The sequence below is a fragment of the Anser anser genome, assembly GCF_964211835.1.
Source record: "Anser anser genome assembly, chromosome: 14".
NCBI lineage: Eukaryota > Metazoa > Chordata > Aves > Anseriformes > Anatidae > Anser > Anser anser.
This window is the reverse complement of record NC_139735.1, coordinates 4090925-4113992: the sequence shown is the minus strand read 5'-3', so window position 1 is coordinate 4113992 and position 23068 is coordinate 4090925. Positions and strand designations below refer to the sequence as shown.

The 23068-nt window shown below is 36.4% G+C and overlaps 1 long non-coding RNA gene across 1 annotated transcript; it reads left to right on the top strand.

The window, feature by feature from the left end:
* The first annotated feature begins 8547 nt into the window (after positions 1 to 8547).
* On the top strand, positions 8548 to 19216 carry LOC310881394. Its single transcript, XR_014572346.1, has 3 exons — positions 8548 to 9885; positions 17028 to 17214; positions 17309 to 19216. It is a non-coding gene; the product is annotated as an uncharacterized lncRNA (long non-coding RNA).
* Positions 19217 to 23068: the final 3852 nt, after the last annotated feature.

The window sequence follows — 23068 nt, the reverse complement described above, 5'->3', positions numbered from 1 at the left end:
GGAAGTTTAAGGAATTCCCATTACCTCTATTTACCAGCTGTTCTGCTGCACGGATATAAATATCTCTGGCTGTTTCAGCTAGTCATTATTCTTGCAGACCTCTTTATGAAATTTATCCCATCCTCCATCATTTAGGTTTGCACCCTGCCTTCTCCAGATTGTGCTGCTGTGAAGACAGGCAAGAACCTGTGGTCTTATGCTTGCTGGTTTATTTCTTTCAAGGTGCCACAGACATTAGCAGATGTAGAAGTCTTAAAAAACTGCAGATGTAGGGTTCAAATAAGTACTCTTGAGCTACTAGGAACATCTGCAACCAGTGGAAGCCATAGTCACAAAAAGAAACTCCTGCGAGAAAATGTTTTTACTATTAGTCATGTTTCATTGTATTTCATTAAATAGATCTATAGTGAAAATCAGAGGATAAATACCTACTGCTTCACTGTAGACATCTTATTTAGAGCACAATCTTTATGCAACAAGCACAGCTGAAGCAACTGGAGCATGAAAATACATGGAATTTTTTTACTTACAGGGTACTTATCTCTAACATGAGGGGTTTTTTTGTAGATTAAAAGATATTTCCATATATCACTGTTGGTATTAAGCAGCTCTGATAATTAATCCCACAGAACAATTTGGAGTCACTGGATATGGAATTTCAATATTTCAGGGTTAGCTGGATCAAGAAAAAGATTGCTTCTGGGTTCGTGACAGTTTCATTGTTCTTGTAATGGCCATTTCCAAGGGTTTTGCAGCTCTGAAAATCCATTCTGTTGTTTCAGAGGTGCTAGGATTTAATTCATTAAGATTTTTGGATTTTGTATATGGCTGTGGGGGCCATTGAAAATCAATTTCTTGAAGTCTTGTGTGGGATTCAGCACAGAAAGTCCAGACTTATGCTGTATTGAACTATGCCTTCATGCAGATTAGAGGTGTAGAATAACAATTAAGTGCCTCATTTTCATTTCTGCTTGCGCAGCAAATGGTTACCTCATTAAGGAGAGGTGAATGGAGAATGTCCTCCATGTAGTACCCTTTCTGTGTTCCTCAGATTTCCAAGGACATTCTGAGTTTCAGGCTTTATATCTGGTAGGGTAGTATCAAGGAGAGCCCTTAGAAAATCCTTTCAAGATTTAGCTGAAAATAACATTTCAGGATAAAAAACAGGATAGTTTCAAATACACTGATAAATGCAGTTTGGGATTTTATTTCTTCATGAACAAAATGTCCCTGATGCCTTTAAATAGTTGCTGACAAAGTGCAAGTTCAGCACAAAAGACAGGAAGTGTCTTTTGATCTTTTCAACCATGTTCTTGCAGTAACACTTGAGTTAAAGTCAGGGAGGAGCAGATCACAGGGGTCCCTCTGTGGTCCCAGGATACAAGGAGTCTCAAAGGCTCTTTCACCTTGTGTTCAAGATGGCAACAAAAGATCAAATTAGCAGCTTCCAATTCATGTTACAAATTTTATACCTTGAAAAGAAATTAATTTTCATGTAAGAGTTCATCAGGTGTTGCATCATCTATCTGTTGTGCTAATGTTCTGGTGCTGAGCGATGATTTTAAATGAAGTTCTTGTCTTCATGTCGTCACATTGTATAAAATATACCACTGAATCCTCGGTGTGTATGCAACTGCAATACAATGGGTAAGGTATTTATATACAGAAGACTAAATAAGAAAAGTAATTAGAGGCAGGAAAGGAGGTGGCACTGGAGAAAATGGAAGTGAAATCACACACATGGTTAAAAAAGAGCTACAAATAAGTCTGATCATGTTTTTGTTCCTTTAGATTTACAAAGGTCTTGGTGTCTGTCTCCTGGCAGGTGTGTGTGTTTTCCTGGAAGAAATCATTGTACGGGATTGGTAGCTCTACCTGAATCTGTCTCTGCAAATAATCTCAATACTTTGGGTACTACTGGATCTTTCTACAGGTCACACCATCAAATCTGTCTAAAGACACCACTGTTGAAAATCCACCCACAGCTCCTAAAATGGGCAGACAAAGCATTAAGAAACTAATTATTTGACTATTCTTTTGTAAGATTAAAAGCAAAGAGAGAGAGGCAAGGCTAGAGGGACACTCAGAATGGCTAATGCAATTTATAACTTGCTCACTCTGCTTTGCTGTCTTGCTAATTTATTTTAAGATGTTTCCTGAACCTGTCATCTAGATTTAGCATGCAATTCACCTTTCAGACAGAATGGAAATTTCCACTGCTGCTGGAGCAGTGGGAGAGCAGATGGCTGAGGGCTGGGGAAGGCGGATGCTCCTCAGTGCAGCAGGGCAGAGGGTAGCGTGCGACAGCATCCCCAGAGCCAGGATCCCTTCTGGGAGGGGAGGGTGAAGCACGCTTTGTTTCTGTTACGCTAATGCTTAACAAATTGCTTGAATTGCCTTGGAAAGGCATTGGTTATGCCATTAAAATGAAGGTAAGTATGGCTGCTTAGAATTAATCTTGTAAAATCTTTCACCCTGGAGAAGGAAAAGTGTACATCATTAGAGGATCTGAGATAAAATTTTGGTTGGAGCTCAGTACACAAGCTCAAAAATGAAGTGTACTTCTGAAACTACCTCTTGGTCTTCTGTGTGAAGGGCAAGCTCTTCATTAAGCTTTATTCCAAATAATGCCTAAGAAGAGCTACGTAAGGATACTCGACTGTTATCCTCATTTAACACTTGCATTCCCTTGAATGTTCAGATGTAAGATGTGGCAATAACAGTGGAAAGTGTTTTAGAAAGTTCTTCAGAGCTGACAAGGTAGGCAGGTTTGTTAGCAGATTGCTTTTGTACCCCTCCTTGGCATCATTTTGTGTCCTTGCAGTAAGTGACAGAGTTTCTTGGCTGTGATGTATTCTTCTGCTTCTTGTCCATCCCAAATTTATACTCCCTCCCCGTCCAGAGCTAAACAGATGCATCAGCTCAGATGCCAAATGGAAAAAGTGAGTCCAAGAAGAAAATAAAAGTGCAAAAATGCTTGGTTTTGGTAGATAAAAACTTGACATTCTTTTTTGTTGTTACTTTGTTTGCACTTGGCTAAAGTGTTTCTTCCTTCTTCCCCAAAAATTTAATTGGAGACAGGTTTGAATCTTTTGTTTTGTTTATACTGTGGTGTTATTGAAGCCTTTTGACCTTTCTTTTTTTTTGTTTTTATTTTTTATTTGATGAATTCATTCAAATTTTAAAATCCTTTCACTTTGAGGATTGTTTCTGACAGAAAGGTTTGGTTTGCCTCTACTGTTTTGAAAAGGCTATATTACACAAAGAGATGTCTTTCAATACTGTTGGTGACCTTCTCCCTCTTCTAAGCTATTCTCTGTTAAGTCTGAATTCACAGATGACTGAAATCAGAATATGGGCAGAGCAGAAAGAAGTTAAGGTATTGTTTTTAACTGGAAATTGTGTTACAAGGTTTATGGGGCTGTGAAAAACACTGGTGTAAGGTGAAAAGAAAACAGTCTATAGAAGGCTAAGAGAATGAAGGGAAAATATTCAGCACAAGAAATCCCCCTGATGTTTCTCAGAAATGTATTGATTTTGTCCTGAAAAATGGCCCCTCTTATTCTACCATTCTGAGCCTTCCCATGCTGAGACCTGTAATCAGACTGAGGCCTATACACAGAGTTTAAACAAAAAACACACCAAAAATAAAAACAAAACAAAACAAAAAAAAAGGAAGAAAAAACACACCTTTTTGAAGTTTTAACTTCTCCTTATTTTTCATGTTACTAAACAACACCCCCCCCCCAAAAAAAAAAAAATCTACCTCAAAATTTACTGTGCATAGACTACAAATGCAATAAAGGGGGAAATTTGAATACAACTGCACGTGATGAGCTCTGACCTGTAAATGCAGTTGTGAATACACATTGTTATTCAAAAGATATGACCAAATGCCTGTTGTAGCAGTACTTCTGCAAGGCTTTTTTCAGGTTGTCTCCAGGTAACTGCTAGAGAGCACTTATTCTGCCCCTCTGTCTAGCTGTGACTCTGCATGAAGAATAATTGGATCTTATTTAGTCTTTGGGAAATGAATGCATACAGGAGAATTAACAGGAAAATATAACTACTCCTGTAAGATTGTCCCTCTGAAAGATAATAATCTCTGCTGATTACATGTTCTGAACCATTATCTGGCTCACTGGGGAGAGGAAAATTTTGTGGGAATGATACCGTTTTGCATGAACCATCAGTACTTTCTGGAAGATGATTTCTGGTGGATGAGAGCTTATGTCAGGGAGCACTTGGGATCTTGAAGCTCAAACAGTCCATACCAATAAGGATAAAATAAATAAATAACTGTGGGAAAGTACAGCCTGGAGGAAAATCGTCTTGCTTATCCCCCTAATAATTGGAATGAAAGCATAAAATGCAGAGCCAGAAGCTGTTCTTTATTGGTTTCATTAAGGAATGAATGTGTGCCCCCAATGTTTTATGGTTATTTTCTTCACCTTGTATAAAACAAGCAATGGTGGCAGACTTTTCCATCTGGTCTTAATATTGGAAGGTATTTTCAATGACAGTACTTCCTTGCAGGCATTCCAGGAAAAAGAGTTTAATTTAAAATTTAAATAATAAAATTAAACCAAAAGATAAAAATATATTTGACTCTATTATTTTCCATTAAGCCATTGAATTGAGAGCATCAGCTGGGTGGGAAACCACATACTCAAAGAATTCTATGAGGAGCAGAGCAACCAGCATTTCAGGTACAGACTAGTGCAGTGTCCCCTGTGCTCTGCTCCACCTTACCTGTCACTTTAACAGAGTGCTACCATGCAGTTACTTTAATGTTGTATCACCTTTCCCCTTCCTCCATGAGAAATTTCATTTTAATCACTGCAGAGATATTAACTGTGATAAGAGGGACTTGCAGTCTATTAATTTCTTTCTCCATAGTAGGTTACCATCACTAATAAGCATTATAGGCAGTTCATGCAGCGCTAGCTGTAGCTGCCAGCTCTTTTCCTGAAAAAATCTGATTTCAGAAACTACAGTTTTGTAAACTTTAAAGTGTTTCAGAGGAAACTACCCACGTAGAACTAGAAAGAATTGTGGTCTTTCTTGCCCAAACTTACAAATATAATGGAATTATACTTGTTTAGAGAAAGGTTAACTGTGAATTGAAACTAATTATCTCTCATTATGGAGATAGCCAGTCAAAACTAGAGAGAGAAGGAAGACCAGGAGCTTCAAAACCTATGTCCTCATCCTGATCTGTTCTTCTACCCCATCACCATCAAATGTCCTGATGCCCAGCCGTATTGCATGTTTTGAGATGGATCTGATTTTACAGGCATTATTAGTGTCTGAGTTTCTTACTTTTCTTCCACTGTGGAATGGGGAAATGCTGTCATACTGAAATTACTTTTTCCATAGAAATGTATACCTACAGTACCATGATAAACAGGGTCCACCTTTGTAGGTGTGAGAGCTCTTAACCTCACTTTTTTTTGCACATTGACTTCACTGGTTGATAGCTGTTTCCAAAGGCCACCACTGAAAGCATTTCACAGGTTATGAACTTAGAGTTTCTCAATAGAAGTGGAGGACACAAAAACCTAGTAATCCTTTTTCTTTTTTCCTAATGAAGCTGCTTTACTTTTTTTTTTTTTTTTCTTATCCATTTAGGGCTCTGCTGAAGGCTGTAGTTTTGTAGTTCAGTAGTATTCCTTCATGCTGTATAATGAACTACATTTGAGAGAAAGAGCACATTTTGAACATAATTTAGAGAGATATTTTTTTGTTTCTTTTATTATAAACAAAACTTCTTTGTGTTTGTAATTTTGATCTTACAACAGAGACAATAGCTTCAACGAGAGCAACAAAAAATGATACTTTACTCCATACTAAGGGAAATATAAAGTTATAAGTATGAAATGAAAGTTGTCATAGCCAATGTCTCTTCCAGAGCTGAAAGAAAATAAGTGAATTACAGCTTATATTAAAATTTCCTCACAGACTTTATCCACATTATTAAAAAGAAAATGATCTCAAGAAATGTCTCTCTTTTGCAGTAAAAGGCAAGGAGTCATGTTGAGAAAAGAGCATTTGGCCACTGAAGTAAGATATTACTGTCTGTATTAGAAATTACAGAGTTTGGCTGCTTCTAAGTTTGTCTGTTTGCACTAGTTAAATAGTAATTTATTAGCATTTGAAGCACGTTTGTAGAATTCTACCTGATGTACCTAATTTAATTGAGTTCAGTTCTTAAAATTTCAGTTCTGCAGAGGTGTATAAAGAGAACTGTACCAACTCAATCAGCTTTCTACAACCACTCTCTGGGACTAAACACATTCCTGCCTGACAGTCATTTGCCTGTACATAGAGTATTAAACTTACTTTGCATAGTCAGATGTTCCATGGTCAGCCTCATTTTAAAATTGCCTTTTCTCTAACAGGTTTTCTATGCTCATTAACCCCGTACAAATTAGTGGGAGTTAACATATAATAAGCTGAATAGATGAACAACCTAGTGTTTGAAATGCTCTGTGACAGTTACTTTAGACCTGCATTAAGAGGCAGATATTGTCTATTGTTGCATTGCCCAGGGAAGCGGAGATGAAGTACTGGGATTTGCTATTCAGATGCTATAAAACAGAAGTGAGATAAAAGCCAGGTCTTTGTAGAAAACTCTTTGGGTGGAATTATGCTAGTTTAACAATATTAATCGTGGAACATTTACATGTATATTTGAAAGATTTTGCATAATCTTTGAAAATTAATACAAATTTAATAGTTACTCATATAAGAAAGCAGAGCATTCAACTGAATCAAAGAAAAAAACAGTGATTTTGGGGCTACTCAGAGATGGGGATTAGCCATTTATATCTTCAGCAGAAGTCCATGGGGAGGTACAGAAACCATCTGCATCCTAACTATTTCATACAAGTTTGCATATCAGATATTTACTACAAAGTCTCCTTTGATCCTGTGTGTGGTATTATCATTGATCAGAAAACACAGCTCAGGAAGTATTGAATGTCTCACTTTCTTCAAAATCAGTCTGGAAACCTTCCCAAGGATGCATCTGCTCCTTTAATTTACTACAGAGGAGAAAAAATTGTGAAGAAAATTAAAGCTGAAATAAACTCTAAGCATCCTAAATCTTGATGCTGGTATGGTAGAAAATGTGTATAAAAATTGAATAAGTTCCAATAGCTGTTACTTTTAACCCTAAAATGTAACTGATGACACAAATGGGATCAGTTTGTTACAGAGACAGTCCCTTGTTTCAAAGATTTGTACATGACAGAAGTGTTGGGTGGGTGCTATTTTTTTGGAATATTTTGGGGTATGTTAATTGGAAATGTACTTACATATCAGAATGAAGCTTTCTGATTTTCCCTCTCTCTTTTTTTTTTCTTTTATTTTCTAGTATATATTTTACATAAATCCAGAAGCCAACTTTCTGATCTTTCAGAGGCTCTGCTACTTGGTGTAGCCAGGGGTACTCAGTAGCAGTCCAAGATACTGTACTATAAAATAGTGTCTGATTCAGTACTGAAGAAATATTTTACTTCTCTCCTGAGCTTTTACAGTGCAAGGGGCACCTAATTTAGTTCCAATGTAAAAAAGGGTGGAGGGACACTGGGAATAAACCTCTTTGCTGTGACCTTCCAACCTGTTCTCTTCCACAGTCTTGGCTGCTCTTCTTTTAGCACTAATTCAGAGCCTTTTTTGCCTGTTCCTAAACTGCTTCCGTTTGTCTTATTTTCACAAGTATCTAATGGAAACGACAACATGGTTGACTTAGAGGAAGGGAGCAGGTCTGTGACTGATGCAGTAAACCTTAACCAGCTAACTTGAGCATGATGTCTAGCTGCAGACTAACCAGAAGAAGCAGGGGAAATAATCCAGTGAGAGCTTGTACCTAGTTTTGCAGGCTTGCTGCTGAGGTGTCATTTGAACTTGCTTTACTCTCCTCCTCGCAGTGACTTGCTCCAGGCTATGGAGGCAGTTACCAGTATGACTGTGGCCAGAAATTTAAGATGCCCTGGGGGCACATTGCTTTGCTCTGGCAAGGTCTTTCCTTAGTAGCACGTGAGAGCATTTTTTCTGAAATTCTGTCTGTTCCCACTGAGGAATTTTCTGACACATTTTTTTCCCTCATCTTACCCTTTATTTTCTCTGTTTTGAAGTCTTCAATTCATTTCTTGTTTCCATTCCCTGTAGCTGGCTTGCTCTCCTGTAAATCACCAGTCTACAGCACTGATTTCTTTGGTCCCCTTTTCAGCCTAACTTATCAGGTGTAATTTTGAACAAACACCAATGTGCTTTCTTAGGGTAGGAAATACAGGACATACATACTGCAGATAACTCTGGTGGTGGTTAGTGTCAGAAACCCAGGATTATTGCAAATAAATCCTGGAACCTCACTGCTCATTACTTACCCTTAATGTGCCCAGTACAGAATGAATGGAATTCTTGCTATTTTCTCCATTTTCCCCCCGTATAATCAAACACATAATATTCAAAAAGTATCATTAAAACAAAATATGCTTTAATGCATTTGAAAGAGGAAATGTTCTTTCCTGTTTTCCTTCCGTCCCAGAAAGAGGGCTCTTTGAATCAGTTTAGGCTCAAAATGATAAAGTTGAATTACAAGTAAATAGTCTGACCTGGAGTAACTATCCTGGGGAAGTGATCCAAGGTAATTACTATTTTAGCATGACTTTGTTTGGCTTATAGATGGTGTAGTTTGGACTTAAAGCCCTGTTTTGTAGTTTGCACTCACACTCTCCTCTTACTAGTCTTCCATCATACAGGTTATTTGGGAATGCAGCTGCTGCTGTTGAATTTAATGAAATCTTGGAGGGAAATTAGTGTAAGCATGCCTTCTTTTTTTTTTCTTTTTTTTTTCTTCTTACATACCTTTTTTTTCATAGCATTATACATCTATTTGAAAGAGGAAAATGTAATCTCTTTTCTATTACATTGACTATGTGTGGGGCAGAAGGGAATTGCATTGTACATCAAATAAGTGGTATAACTAGTTACAAGCCTGTAATCAAGCTCTAGAATATTAAAGCAGTTCTATGCATTTTCCACCTCAGTGACCCCTAAGTTCAGCAGCTGGTAAGTGTTGTTTGGCAGAAAAAATCCGTTACAGCTTAGCGTTGTGAGAAAGTGTTCAAGTTACAGTCAGGTAAGTCAGAAAATAATAATTCTCTGTAACAGATCTTGAGGGGTGACTAACTATTTCTTAATGGCAGACTACAGCTGTAGCTCTCTTACTGCACGTATACCAGACTCTAATTCTGTATTCTCACTAATAGAGCCACAACTCAGTAGAAAGGTGTTTTCATGAACTAGTGCTGTAACCATCAGTATTCTCCATAAACTTGCCCTACTTTGCCATAGAAATATATCATGTGATAATATATCATGCTACATATATATACTGAGAGTAGGTAATATATGAGTCCAGAGAAGGTAGGAACTCAGCATTGCAGTGTAACTAACTGACCCTAAGAAGCTGTATTTTCACTTGACATACATAGTGTTTTCATTGGAACATTAAAATCTGATTTTTGTTTTGTTTGTTTTTGTCATTGGTTGTGTTTTTTTGTTTGTTTGCATTGTTTTTGTTTTTCCTAGTTTTATTCTGTGAGTTTTCCTTAAATTATGCTACTACTTTTGGGCTCTTCCTGTGCATGTAGTTCCTTTGGGAGCAGCTCTTGCACCTGCAACCACAGCTGTAGCTGCAAATGAAAAGCAGACCAAGTGTGTCTCCTTTCTTGTTTCTGCAACAAAGAGTGAGGCTGCACAGAAATGCTTTTATTTAAATTGCCACATTCAGAGTGCTTTTGTTTGTTTTCTTGACTTGAAGTGTTACTTCCATTTTCACTTTTCTGCTGGAGTGAGAAAATGATGGGTGTGAAGGTGAGCAATGGTGGAACGAGGGTTGATGTCTTGGAAAAAAATGACTTTTTGCCCAAGTTACTGAAGAGAAAACAAAGAAATGAGTACTGGAAAATATATCAATCACCCAAAATCTAGGTCTTGATGATGGTTTGATATGTTTATGCTAGTAAGTAGATGCTTTATTTAAAGGATACTTTTCCACTAAAATTTATTCCTGCTGTGTTTAAGCTTGGCTCACTGTGAGGTGGGGGATGTCAAAGAAAACAAATCAGAAGAGAAATGCTGGCTCTAAAAAACATTTTATTGCTGATGATCTCTGAGAACATAGTTTCTTGAACAAAAAAGCATATCTGAAAAATGTGAAAAAAAATCGTGTTGCAATAAATTCTTTACTTATAACAGCAATAAATCTGAAACCTCCCTGCTAAGTTCCATGTATATTAATTTTATGTCAGAATGTGAGACATCTTGTTGTCTTGAAACATAGAATACAGGGGCTAATTCTTTTTCTGGGGAACCACATAGTTTACAGATGGACAGAGAGGACATTATCCCTGGTTTAACAGAGAGTTGGCCTGGCTTTACTAGCCAAATCTCTCTAGTACTCAGTTTCTTTCCTTTGGTGCAATCCTGTTTTTCATATGTAATTATTCTGATCTTTTCTCCATCTGTTATAAGGTTGTGGTCTGTTCATGATTTACATTTAATGTCCCATGATATTGAGAATATCCAAAAGCTCTTCATACTCCATTTCTTTCCCTTGTAAAAGTTTTAAAGTTTATCTTTCTTTTTATGTCTGTGAATTGTTATGCATGGAATGGCCATTGGAGGATCCCTAAAACAAACTGTTAATCTTACAGTCTTCCACTTCAAGAACTTCATTTTTCTAGATGCCCTTTCCCTTTTTTTTTTTTCCCTTCTCTTTCCTGCCGTATCTTTTAGCTATTTAAATCCAGCTGTCCACCTTCTACTGGCTCATAAACTTTTCTTTTTCTTTGACAAGCGAATGCCATCATCATCTCAGAGAGGATAAAGCAGAAGGATAATGAATCACTGCCACAGAAATAAATGTCATAAGGAAGAGCCAGCTTCGATGTTAACTTGCTTTCTAGAGCCTATGGGAATACCTAAGAATAGAGAAATATTCTCTTTTTGTTCAGACCAAGCATTTAAAACCTACCTTGTACTAGCCTGCTAAAAGCAAGCCTTGGCTAGTGTACATGTTTCATACCCTATATGGACACAGCTCTTTCAGCTCCCTCTGTTAGCAGGGCCTCTTGCTGTTTGGTAATGGAAGGATTTTGCCTCTGGAGACCCTCTCCAACTTCTCAGTGTCATTGCAGCTACATTTCCTTCCCACAGAAGCACAAAGCCAAAGCTGGAAAATAGGCAGAAGGCTGCAAACCCCTAATCTCTGACTTTGGGAACAGTGTCTAGGCAATATATCAAACTTTCACTCATGCTGCCTGGGTAATCCATGGGTGGATTATGATCTACTTCATGCCTTCTGGAAAAATCATGCCATGGGCATGCCTCATCTCCTCATTTCCATCTAAAATGTGTCATGAGGTATTAAGAAGAGGATGCTTTTATTTTTAAATTTTGTTATCCAACCAGAACCCTCAAATATTCACTCTCTGTACCTCTACCCTGTAAGATTATTTGCACCTATACTTTTACTATTTTAAAAAGGATCTATGCATACATTACTTAGAAAAATATTACACAAATCAAGTAGGACAGACGTAATTAAACAATTTAGTGTTTGTCTAGTCAGTGTGATTAACTTTTGTCACAGTAACCCCTGAAACAATACGACTAACAAATATTGCCAGGCATTTTAAAATTAAATGAAATGTTCCTTTGATTACATTAAAGATAATGCATTTTAGAACTATCCTTTCAGGACCTGTTTCTCACCAGTGACAGCACTGATCAATTTGTTGTGTCGTTCCCTCCAGAAGTAATCTCTGAGTCTCCTTGAGTCATTGTTTGATCAAAGTGCATTTGCAATTGGGTGATTTGAGCAGTCTGAGTTGTTATTTTAATGTAAAGGTCCTACGGGAAAGAAAAAATGAGAGAGAATGTGCTTATGCATAGATTAATAAATTGATCTGAGTATGTGGATAATTACACACCGATAGGAAAAAGCAAAAGTTGGGGGGGGGGGGTAGGAGCAGGGGAGGATGTGATTATTCTTAAAAGGCTTGATAAAGATCTGTACGAGCTACTATTTTTTCAGGAAAACTAAATCATGACTTAGCTATCAAATTATGCTACCTACAGGTATTTGCAGGGGAAAAACAATTCCTGGATAGGGCAGGACACAGAACTCCGGTGCTACTGCTTCTCTCGCAACTTAGTTTCTTTGTAAAATTCCTCTGAATGAGGAAACTATAAGAAGGATTGCCAGCATCAGTCCAGTGAGCTCTAGAGGCATGACTGGCTCACGCTCCAGTGCAGACACTCAGTTCACCAGGGGAAGCTCTGTGCTCCCCTGAGAGGACTTCACCAGAGAAGAAACAGCACCGCAGTCCTCACCTTTGGGAAAGGTAATACTTCATTTGTGGGTGGTATTACCTTATTTAGCAAATTCCTGGCTATTCAAAAATATGGCTTTTACTTCCAGCCTAAGCGAGTTTGATTGAGTTTGTATTTACACTGCTATAACTGAAGGTGAACCCAGTCCCTTCTCAAACCTCATACTGGGGAGAGGACATTGTGTAGATCCTTATAGGGGAAATGATGGCTGTGTGTAGGGAAAAGTAATTTTCTGGACAAAAAACATATGGCATTAAAAAAAAAAAAAGTCATGTAACTATAAATATACATTTTGTTAGTACACGTAAAAATGATTTCAACATACAGGAATTTTTGGCATTTCTGAAAGAAATCATGGTAAGCATATCTGAAGTTATTTAGAAAACTTGAAAACTTGAAATTCTGTCTCTGACTTCTTTTCCTTATTTTATTTATTTATTTATTAACTTTCCCCAAAGATGCTAGATGCACATGGTTATTTTTAAGGAATGTTCTGAGGGGTAAAAGTCAAAATCTGGGGATCAGAATAGTGGGAAAAGTGTATAAGAATTTGTTTTATCCCACTCTTAGAGTCCATTTCTGTTCTTTAAGACGAGTAAATATTACTTTTTTGGGGTACTTTTATGGGCATTTGGAACATAAGAGAGGATGGCTAGAAAGCATGAGGGCAGCAGTGTTGTTGCTCTCATGCACAGGTCAGTAAAGCCAGGGAGAAAATGAAGATAGAGTGGTATTTGGGGCAACTGCAGACTTGGCATAGCAGGTTTTAGTGTAGGTCACCCCAGGGAATTTCGAAGTTAGCTTAGCAGCATTCCCACTGGTGATCAATAACTGACCTATATCAGGATATAAACTCCTCTAGACAGCCTTTCAAATACCTTTCACTTCAATTAAAACTGCTAAAAAGATTTGGTTTGAGAATTTTGGATTTGGGGCTACCAGTTCTGTTCATGATGAAACTTAAATGGAGCCAATGTTGTTCCTCCCTTTCCCACTTTCTTAAATGGATTTGCAGCTTCAAGAGTTGTTAGAAATTAGTGGTTCCAGATGGCTTGTCAGCTGCTTGTAATTCAAATGTGTGTTTTCTGAAAATTATTTTCTTCAGTCCTATGTATTTCAAAATATGCTTTGGTATGTTCAGAAGGAAAAGTTGAACAATTTCATTTATAATTAGAGTTTACTTTGTGAAGGGACATTAACAAATTAAATAAAAAGACAGGATATTCCATTTAGGCTGGGGATTAATGCATGTGAAGAACAACCCAAAGTAGTTCACTGATTAAGTGCCAATATATTCATTGACAATACAAGCTATTATTTTATTCAATCAGTTTAATTATTTTATGTCACTGAGACCACGTGAATTTGAACTGACAGTAGGAATGAGAATTTTCCTTATTATTCCTTATTTCCTTATTATTCCTTATTATTATTTCCTTATAGGCATTTTCCTTATTTTTAACCTGTTCATCTCTTAATAGTTTGAAAGTTCAATTCACCTTGGGAGACTGCATAAAGGATCAGAAAACTTGAGTTTAAAATTACAGTGAGGACGGGAAAAGCATATTGTGACTCAGAAATTACTTCTATGGGTTATGCTACTCCAGACAGCAAAGATTGTTCTTCTGCTTTTACCCAACTAAATGGATGAAAAACTTTGTAATCCCCAAGGCTTTTCTGCCTTGTGTATTGTTCATTGCTCCTGTTCATTGAAGCCAATTGTCATAAACCAAATTAGTAAACATTCATTTTCACTTTATCAGCTTTTGAACATTGAAATAAAACTCTAACCAAAGGATTGTGAAATTAACCTTACTTGCTGATATGCAATGGCAAATCTATATTGAAGTTCAGGCTGGAAATCTCACCTTCTGTTTGAACACAGAACACTTTTTATTCTGTGACGGGATGCTGAACCCTAACAATGCTTCAAAGATTATTTGAGACACTAACAAAAGCCTTTTGTGAGCTAAGAATTTCTCTTGGCTTTAAACTTAACCTCAAGGGAAATTTGCGTGATTTTGGGAAGAAAAAAGCAACAACAGTGCTGTGTGTGCTGTGCAATCTGTCACTACATGGTACTTCAGTGAAGTCTACTGAGGCAAGTTTTCTATTAAAAGAACTTGAAACATTTTCTGGTGTGCCAGGTAGCATCTTATTTCACTTATATCATATATCATATGATATAATCTTACAGTCTCCAAAAATATGCCTTGGTAAAAGTTATTTGGGGCATAGCTGTGCCAGATGCCTGAATTAATTGTGGTTATTCTTTGGTATGCTGTTTTTCCAGTGTTCTGTAAATTCCTAACAAATGCCAGTGTACACAGTTATATAAAGATACGTTTTCTTTTGAAGAGTATAACTCTAAAATTAGATTGAAACTTTTCCAGAGATACGTAACTTAGAAAATTGAAGAATTTCAAGAATAGATTGCTAGGAATTGGTTTTGGTCTTGATTGCTCAATTTTTATGTTTCCATGAAAGTTTAGGAATATTTTTTCTAATATAATTTCCTTGAAATAAAATTCTTTATGTAATAAAAGAAAAATACAATTCTGTTAGTAAATTTGAGACATGAAAAATCCGTTAAATTATTAACAAATTTTATGTAATGTACTATGTTTTTTCTCACTGCAGAATGCAGAAAGATGTAACTTCCTAAAGATGAAACTAAAGATGAAAATGTGTGCTGCAGTGATCTTTAATACTGTGGCCATGAAGAACAAGAGTGTGTTTTCTGTAATCTGTATTTTCTTACTTAGACATTTACCTTTTCCTAAATTCAAGTCAATTACATATTTATATAAAAAATATTTGTCCAAACAGTGAATTTGCCCCCTCCCCCCCCCCCCCCCCATTTTCTGCGTAATCTTGGCTATATTGATTTTAGTGGATATATACCTACTTGTAGGTTGTTACCTTGCTGTTCACAGAGAATGTTTTTACAGCTTGAACCCAAACCATTCTGAAGAAAGTGCAGGTGCAGATTTCATTGTGGCAGTATGTACGCATGTAGTTTTTCTAAGTAAATATAGCCAAAAGAGCTATATGTCACTTTGCATAGTCACATTCTGTATTAGATCACAGTTGGTTTACATATATATATTTTTTTTTCCTTTGGAGATACATCACAGCTATTTAATTAAAACATAGTTTCAATAACTTTTAACTTATTTTTAAACTAAAAACAAATGTAGATAGCTATGAAGACAAGAATGTTTAGATACTTCTTGTTGGTACACATATCATATACAGTCAGGTCGTTTCCACAGAAAAAAATAATTTCTAAAAATTAAATGCAACATGCTCATATACGTTTAATCTTAGGAGACTTTAGTACCTGTTCTACGTGAGAAACAATTTATCCATACCTTACATTCTTATTAGCATTTCTAATAGAGATGTGACTTAGACGATCATTTTTGAATTAATTTTTTCCTGTCATTTTAAAATTCGGTGTATATATATATTGGCTTTTTGAAAGGAGACTAAAGTGTCTGGTGTTAGCTACAAGGACAAGAATTTATATTGTCCTTTCAAACCATGTTTACCAGCGTCCTCATTCTCCTGGCATTGGACCACAGTCCTGTAATCCAAGGCAGGTGATGCCTTCCCCATTATGTGAACCAATACAGACATCAAAATCTCCCAGTGGACCTTTTCAGAAGTAAAATAATCTATTTGTCCCAATTAATGACATTAAATATTACAATGAAATGTCAGCAACATACTGTTGGGGAGAGGTAGGGGGTAAATTAAATGCATATTAGGGAAAAGTAAGGCAGGTTGAGCTGGCATGAACTATAAGATCACCTCAAAGCACAAAGGACTTCCCAGCAATAATGCATATTGAACAGGACATGAGAATGGAATTTAAGATGCAAAATAAAAGCCTTTAACACCTCTTCATAGCTTCAATTTGAATTTACAGACAGTTTGGAGGTTGAGAAGTTAAGTAGTATTAAGACTGTAGTTTGAAAGATACTGAGGATTTTAAATCTAAGGCTTGAAGTTCTCATGAATCTTTCTATTAAGCTCTCTGACAAGTTTCAGAAATCCAGGCAATTGGATCTGCAGTTATTTATGTGCTACCTGACAGTAGCTAATAAAAGCGTCCTACTTTCTTAGAGGTATATAAAAACCTAAACTGTTTTGAAACATCTTTAATTTACACGTTAGATTTATTAATGTGTATTTCACTTTTCCACTTTTTTTTTTTTTAATGAACATTATAGCATGAAGGGATTAAAACACCTGCAAAATCCTACAAGGCTTTATATATCCAGATATTCTTTCTGGATGCCACTCTACCTACTTATTCGTGCTCTCTAGCACTGCTCAAAACAATACCTAAGAGCCCCAAGACTGGAGAAAAACAGCACACTGTGGATACTTAAAAGCAATTCATGCATTGGCGTTAGGTTCCTCATGCTATGAGATATAAATGAATGGCAAACTTCAAGCAGCTGAGTAATCCTGTTTAAATCCTGATACCTTGATGAATACTTAATAAAAACTTTTAATTGAAGGAGGAAAAACCTGAGGTTTTTAAAAATGAAGTACACATTTTTTCTGTATGTACATATTGTCTCATTAATTCCCCTCCTTACTTGTAGACTGTAACACGTGACATTCTGATGATGTGGTGACATCTGCCTGGTGACAAGAAATTGCAAGTTCTCCCCTGAATGCATTACTCTGTGGTGCAGGAAGGCTGAAAAAGCTGAGACTGAAGAGGAATTGCAGTAATTGCTCAACCAGAAGGAATATTGCAGTGCAGTATTGGAATGATCATTGTAAAAGGTTATATTGAATATTTGTGTGGGAGAGAAGTTTTAGAAGTGGCTTATTCTTTGTTGCTCACATTCCACATATTTCCTCTGCCTCTTCCACACAGGGCATGATTTCACCCCTGCTACTTGGACAAAGGAACACAGAGACTGAGTGAAACTTTTTCTAGACCAATTCACTGAGCTTCAATTTTTATATTGAATTTTATATTGAATTTTTCCAAGCTACTTATGGGATTTTCCCAATAGAATTTAGTCGTGTATTTCCTATTAAATTACAAATTAAGTCCCCAGAGTCATTGTATGACTTTCAAAATCACAGCTTTGGTGCAGTAACACCAATAATGATTTCAGTCAATTGGGTACATCAGTTCCCCATACAGCATGTATTTTACTTACCTGTAAAAGACAAATCTGGTTTATTTTCCTCTGTGGGCAGATTTGCCTCACAAGGTATGTTATGACACATTGGAAAAGTCTGAATATTGAAAGAAGGAAGGAAGTATGTAGGTTGTTGGGTTTGGGTCTTGAGCATGGTTACTTTATAAGCAATTCAGATGCCTAAATTAAGAAGTAATTGCTGCTAAGATGACAAAATGTTTTCAACACCTGTTTATAGGGTTTTATTCCCTGAATTTTTACATATAATGTTTTCAAATGGCACATTATGCATGTGTACAGTAATATTTTCCTTATATGAATGGGTCTCCATTGGTCTTACTGGGATTACTTACTAGTGTCACGGAACAAAATCCCAAGTACACCTGGCCCCATCTCTGCAAAGATCAACTGGACTTTGATACATCTCTGACACATACATAGGCAATACTCAAAACAGGATAATCTGTATTGCATTTATCTTGGTGGATCGGCGCTGATAAAATTAAAGCCAAAGTTAATTTTTAAGAGGAACTTTTATGAATCGAATGTGCTGAATTGGTGCACAAAAAGAGGAAAGAAGGGTAAGTCAAAAGCCTGTAAAAAAGAGAATGAGAAAAAAAAAATCAAAAATCTGTGATGTTAAATAAGCACCAATTATTAAACACCGTAATAATAAAAAGTTTGTTCATGCAAAAGATAAAGCTGTACAGGAATACATCATAAAAAAATAAAGCATTTTTCCTCACGCTGTTTTGCTACACAGTGAAAAATCACTCTTATACTATGAAATTTCAACACCAGAAGAGACTGAGTAAGAGGGGTCAAAGAAAGGAGACCTTTAATGAATTCCAGCATGTTACATCTGTGTTTTATGCATGGGAGTTATTTTGCTACAACACCTTCCATTTTCTTTGACCACTAAGGACTGAACTGATGAAGCAAAGTTCTCCATTAAAAATGCTCTAATAAATTATACTGTAGACGTGAAAAGAACAAAGACAAGGAGATAGAAAGCTTTCATAAATTGAAGACATATGGTCAGGAATACCTAGGGACCTTGTGTGCTTTTTTGTCAAGTATATCTTCAATGGATTTCCAATTTTTTGTTTGTTTGTTTTTGAATTATAACATTCTTATAACATTAAAGAGGGTTGTTTTTTTTGTTGTTGTTTTTGCCTGTGAATTATGAAATTCATTTTATAGTTTTTCCATATTTCTTAGCTTCACTATGTTGTTATAGCACAGGTTTTAACTTTTTTCCTTTTCAATATAACTGTGCAATGCAATAGTGGCAAAGAAAGGTACAAGGTCATAACCTGTTTTGGTGTGGAAGAGAAAAAAGAGAAGAGGAAGGGAATAAGAAATATGGGATTCAAAATTTGGGAACAGGACTTATAGGAAAGTTAATATTGTACAATTATATTTATTGAGTTAGTAAAAATCTCACAGATTACGAATGGTATCAAACAGTATTGTATTTGTGCAGTGTTATGTTTTTTTGGCTTGGATGCCTCAATTTATTATGATGCAAAGCAATTCATTTAGCTTTATTAATAAAAGTAATTTAACAAGCAGTGCCTAAGCTGTCTCTCATTGAAACTGGAGAGAATATTCTCCTTGGCTTTGAGGCAGAAGGGAATAAGCCTTTACAATGTTATACAGCAGGGGAGCATAAGCATTTCTGGAAAAAGTTTTATTTCTCCATACAATGGGGCAAAGTGAAGAACAGGGAGAATACATTAAGACTTAGATGAAATACCAGTGGTGAAATACCAAGTCAGTTGTCTAACTCGTTGATAATATTTATTCCATAACTTCAAATTATTCAATTCAAATTCAAATTGTTAGGCAGAGGAAATGGAATAAAAGCTGTACAAGTAAAGTTCATACAGAGATGTGTGTGACTACATCATACATTGCAAGCAGCAGTACAGCATTGCAGATGTGCTTTGCAAAGCAGCTACATGACGAAATAAATGTATACTAATGTAAGCTAATGAAGGCTTGGATAAAATGTGCTGTTTATCTTATGCCATTTCATACTAAAGAAAGAGTGTCCCAAAGTCCCCTCCCTGTCCTTTCTTCAGATACATGAATCGCATCTTGAGTGCATTAAAACCAGAGGTGTCAGCTCACCTGGACTGGAAAGGGACAAACCTCACCTGAGGAAAACCCCAGTCACAGCGTTCCCTACCAGGAAATGTGCAGCTTATCAGCGGCTGTTCTGTGATATATCAGCAGATACGTGTTTTGACTGTTCCAGGTGTTCGCCTTGACTGTAGGCTTGTTCTTAATGTTAGAAACTTCCATGCAGCTGTATGTTGTTGATCAGTCTATCTGGACTCTAAGAATACCTTGTCTCTTTCAAGAGCTCAGGAGATATGGTGCAGAGCTTAAGGCCTTTGCTTAGTGGAGCTGGAGGGAATGAACAGTATGGTAGCAAACCTTGACCAAAACACCGAAGAAGGCTTTATCTTCAATCAATGATATTTACCCAATACAGACCAAACCAATATCACTCCACTACCTGCTTTTTGCTTGAATTTAGATAAGGAAAAAAAGCTGTTTTGCAGCATTGGGGAATTATTATAACTTGATATATTCTCACCAGAATGTCATATATTCTCTCATCCTGCAATTAATCTTGTAACGGAGCAAACAATGACATAGAATTAATCAACCACTGTGACAAAAAAAGATTGTGATGGAAAGATGAACCCAGCTAAAATTAATTTTTTGAGCGACAGCTTGAAGCTCAAACAAGTGGAAAACATGGTGCAAATTGTACCTAGCTTCAAGAAAGGGATATTAATGAGAAATGCAATGACACAGCAATGCTAATCGGTTATTAAAACAAGATCCTCCTTGGACCACTGAGTGAATATCCTCCCCTTTCCTGTAGTTACCCTTCTCTTGGATAACACACTGGAGGGAAGCAAAAGCTGTACTGCACCACTCACCCAGAGCCAGCTGCGGAGCTGAAATGCCGCTGCATCGGAGGGAGCAGTTGTGTGGGTTTGTGCTCACGTGCAAATAACTGAGCCAATGCCCCCTGGCAAAGCGGTATGATTATTGAAAATAAAAAGTGATTGAACTTTCCATGTATGCTCTGTTCCTTGCTAGATATAAGATAAACAGAAAATGTCCCGTGAGCTACCTTTATGTCTATAATACACTGACAGCTGTCAGGGAAGGAGAGAAAACCTGGGATCCTCTTGCTGGCGTCATTCTGCAGCTGCAGACAGGACAAGCATCAAGCAAATTACATGAAAGTCAGTTGATACTCAGACCCTTAAGCCCCAATTCCTGGCTATAACACAGCAGACATCATCACCTTCTTATATTTAGAGATGTTCAGTTTATTTTATTATTTAAAAGTTGAGAAGTTTTCTGGGCTCCTTTTTTCCTTGAACTGTCAGAAAATCAAGTAACCTTTCCCCAAAATGCATGTTTTCCTCTACTGCCAGGGCTGATGGAAGTCAAGGAGCAGCCTGATAACTTCTACCACAGACTCCAGGCTGAAGTTAACCCTCTCAGTTTACAGCTGAATTTCATCTTGAATAGCAGAAAGTGAGGGTAGATCTCAGCTGTTCCTCATCAACCGCTGTTTAATGTTTAATTACCTCTGTTGGTGCTGTCTGAGTACCTGAAATGTTGCTGAATTAATTGCAATAAAAGTATCCTTACTTTTCTTTACAAGTATTTTTGAAAATATCAATTTTTTTGTGTGTTTTTTTTCCTATTTCCTTCCAGAGTTTAAGTTTGACTGATCTGTGCAAGCATGCAGATTTGCTCAAGGTAACTTGCTAACTCTTTCATTTTTGAGCTTAAAAAGGCTGATTCATTTTGAATCTTTTTGTTTTGTTTTTCTTTACAAGCGTGATTTTAAAGCTAGTAAATATTTTTGAAGATGTAACAATGATAATAACATACATTACTTCTCTTGGTTTTCAAACCCACATCAAGATTTTCAAAATCTTGTTTTTAAATAACAAAAGCAAACATAGAAATCTCTTGGCAACAAGTTGTCTCCTTTATTTAAGTGTATATTAGATTAATTCCCTTAATGAATATTTTTAAAAAGTACTATGAGACAGAATAGTATTAAGAATCTTTAGGAAGAATGAAATACAGTGATAAAACATTATTGAATGGCTTAAAGATATCTTGTTCTATGTCTCACTATTTCATAAGGAAACTGTATCTTCAGCTGATTAATGATCATGTACTTTTTCTGTGATTCTTCAGCATGGCTAAAATTGGACATTTATGTGGAGGTACAGACAAATGGTTGAGATGTATGTGACATATAATAAGAGTGAATATTTTGAAACGTCTTTATTTGCTTTCTAAGTCGTATGGACTGGAAAAAATGCAGATCACTTAGTAGATAACAGAAGAAAATGTGACCTCTAGAGAGTGTTAAGGCTGACTTTCATGTAACGCCATATCTTAAGCTAGTGAGATTTCTCTGAAAAGAGGTCCATCTTGGATACTGTTAGTGGAACAAGCATCGTTAACACTTAATGCTTCTGCAGTCACTTCTCAACAAATTATTGCTTCCATGACATCTTCGCAGTTTTTTTAAGTGATTTTTCTCATGCATCCAGTTGAGACACACAAATCTGTGCCTTACCCACCTAATGTGGGGTGAGCTATTACAAAATCACTTCTAAATGTGTCATCATCACACTATATTCAGCTTCCGCTTCTTAAGTCAGGTTTCTAGATTAATGTCACTTCCCTTCAAGCCTCTTCTAGTCCAGGCTATCTGATTCCAATTACTTCAAAGGTTCATTGTATGTCATGTTTTCTACATCTACAGTCACTTACCCTTTTCATTTTAATTCTAAATAATTAAAAGATACAAAACAACACATAAATACCAACTGAGAGTAGTACTTTAATCCCTGGTTAATTCTGGGTAAAATGAAATGATTACTACTTGTGTTTTCTGAGGAATATCCAGTTTATACATCTTAACATATTGTTATCCTTTTTCTACACTGTCTTTTGTATGATGTGACCCAGCTTCTTGCCTTAAATCTTTGTTACTTCACAAATTTCACAAGATGAGTCTTTTTTCTTATATATTTATGGAGATAATGTACTGAAAATCTGAGAAGAACACTACCACAACCTAGAGCATACCTCCGTCTGCTGAATTTTGCAAGAATTAAAATGGCTTTTTCCTGTTTTCACTATTTCTTTCTTACTTGTATATTAGCTAACATTCTTACTTTTTGTTTTACTGCTTAGAGTATGACAGAACAAGGAAAGTGCTCTATTAAGACACAGGAGTCTTCTTTTTTAATTGATTGTAATTGCAGAAAAAATGCACTCAGTTGGATGCAGGTCTTCATAATCAAGGTTACCTCTAGATCCTCTCACCATAAATAACCTGATCTGCGAACTGCAGTAGCTCATCTTTCTTCCTCACATCTCTCCCACATTGAACCATACAGTGACATCTGCAGCTAAGCTCA